The sequence below is a fragment of the Schistocerca piceifrons genome, unplaced genomic scaffold (genome assembly GCF_021461385.2).
Source record: "Schistocerca piceifrons isolate TAMUIC-IGC-003096 unplaced genomic scaffold, iqSchPice1.1 HiC_scaffold_184, whole genome shotgun sequence".
Lineage (NCBI taxonomy): Eukaryota > Metazoa > Arthropoda > Insecta > Orthoptera > Acrididae > Schistocerca > Schistocerca piceifrons.
Window position 1 is genome coordinate 7501 of NW_025727723.1, and position 2536 is coordinate 10036.

Below are 2536 nucleotides of genomic sequence, written 5' to 3' on the forward strand. Positions count from 1 at the left end.
GTTCATGGGGAACAATTGCAAGCCCCAATCCCTAGCACGAAGGAGGTTCAGCGGGTTACCCCGACCTTTCGGCCTAGGAAGACACGCTGATTCCTTCAGTGTAGCGCGCGTGCGGCCCAGAACATCTAAGGGCATCACAGACCTGTTATTGCTCAATCTCGTGCGGCTAGAAGCCGCCTGTCCCTCTAAGAAGAAAAGTAATCGCTGACAGCACGAAGGATGTCACGCGACTAGTTAGCAGGCTAGAGTCTCGTTCGTTATCGGAATTAACCAGACAAATCGCTCCACCAACTAAGAACGGCCATGCACCACCACCCACCGAATCAAGAAAGAGCTATCAATCTGTCAATCCTTCCGGTGTCCGGGCCTGGTGAGGTTTCCCGTGTTGAGTCAAATTAAGCCGCAGGCTCCACTCCTGGTGGTGCCCTTCCGTCAATTCCTTTAAGTTTCAGCTTTGCAACCATACTTCCCCCGGAACCCAAAAGCTTTGGTTTCCCGGAGGCTGCCCGCCGAGTCATCGGAGGAACTGCGGCGGATCGCTGGCTGGCATCGTTTATGGTTAGAACTAGGGCGGTATCTGATCGCCTTCGAACCTCTAACTTTCGTTCTTGATTAATGAAAACATACTTGGCAAATGCTTTCGCTTCTGTTCGTCTTGCGACGATCCAAGAATTTCACCTCTAACGTCGCAATACGAATGCCCCCGCCTGTCCCTATTAATCATTACCTCGGGTTCCGAAAACCAACAAAATAGAACCGAGGTCCTATTCCATTATTCCATGCACACAGTATTCAGGCGGGCTTGCCTGCTTTAAGCACTCTAATTTGTTCAAAGTAAACGTGCCGGCCCACCGAGACACTCAATAAAGAGCACCCTGGTAGGATTTCAACGGGGTCCGCCTCGGGACGCACGAGCACGCACGGGGCGGTCGCACGCCTTCGGCTCGCCCCACCGGCAGGACGTCCCACGATACATGCCAGTTAAACACCGACGGGCGGTGAACCAACAGCGTGGGACACAAATCCAACTACGAGCTTTTTAACCGCAACAACTTTAATATACGCTATTGGAGCTGGAATTACCGCGGCTGCTGGCACCAGACTTGCCCTCCAATAGATACTCGTTAAAGGATTTAAAGTGTACTCATTCCGATTACGGGGCCTCGGATGAGTCCCGTATCGTTATTTTTCGTCACTACCTCCCCGTGCCGGGAGTGGGTAATTTGCGCGCCTGCTGCCTTCCTTGGATGTGGTAGCCGTTTCTCAGGCTCCCTCTCCGGAATCGAACCCTGATTCCCCGTTACCCGTTACAACCATGGTAGGCGCAGAACCTACCATCGACAGTTGATAAGGCAGACATTTGAAAGATGCGTCGCCGGTACGAGGACCGTGCGATCAGCCCAAAGTTATTCAGAGTCACCAAGGCAAACGGACCGGACGAGCCGACCGATTGGTTTTGATCTAATAAAAGCGTCCCTTCCATCTCTGGTCGGGACTCTGTTTGCATGTATTAGCTCTAGAATTACCACAGTTATCCAAGTAACGTGGGTACGATCTAAGGAACCATAACTGATTTAATGAGCCATTCGCGGTTTCACCTTAATGCGGCTTGTACTGAGACATGCATGGCTTAATCTTTGAGACAAGCATATGACTACTGGCAGGATCAACCAGGGAGCTGCGTCAACTAGAGCTGAGCAGCCGGCCGCCCGGGAGTGTGTCCCGGGGGCCCGCGCGAACACGCAAGCGTCCGCTCAATCATTCTGCAAACAGGAGGAGGCTGAGCTCCCCTGCACAATACACCTCGAAACCCTCTCAGGTCCCGGCGGCGCGCAGCGCCGTCCCAAGTACTTGGTCGGGTTCGAGAGAGGCGCAATCGCCCGGAGTTAGGCGAGTAGACGCTTTCGGTGCGACCACCCGTGCTCCCAACTGAGCTTGCCGCTGCCGACAGAGGCCCGGGAGCGTGCTGTCGTGGCATTGCCGGCGGGAGACAACACGCGCCACCTACGGTGACCGGCAGCTCCAACGCCAGCGCCACAGAAGGACAAAAGCCCCACTTGGGTGCCGAAGCGAACTCTCCCAGCACAGCGCACACGCCAACACATCCGCACAGCTGCGATACAAACCACCAGCGAGAACCGCTGGGGCGACCGAGCAGCAGACGGCGTCGCGGCGCCGAGCGCCGGGCGGCGGCGCATCCTCAACGCACACAGTCCTCAATCGGACCAGCACACTGCAGATGTCCACCGCGCTTCGCACCGGGCCCGCGAGGACCTACTTTGGCCGCACGGCGCCGCGCGCAGGGTGCGCCGGCGCGCAGCTGCGACGCCTGCCGCGTCCGTCGGCCGGCGCGCCTGCCACTGGCCGCCCCCACCAGCCGGCTGTAGCGCGTGCGCCCACGCACCGCGCGGCCAGCACGCCGGGAGGCGCCCCCTCACCGGCCGGGGACGGTCCCACCCAGCCACCGCCGCGTATCGCTTCACACCCAGATGCCGTTCAGTTTCGTCGGCATGGTGGGTATCGCTGGAACAACCGG

General features: G+C 57.8%; 1 non-coding gene across 1 annotated transcript in view; it reads right to left on the reverse strand.

The window, feature by feature from the left end:
* Positions 1 to 1677, reverse strand: part of LOC124741084 — a 1909-nt gene extending 232 nt beyond the window's left edge. The window contains exon 1 of the ribosomal RNA XR_007009904.1: positions 1 to 1677. This exon is cut by the window's left edge and continues 232 nt beyond it. This is a non-coding gene — a ribosomal RNA (small subunit ribosomal RNA).
* Between the last annotated feature and the right edge of the window lie 859 nt (positions 1678 to 2536).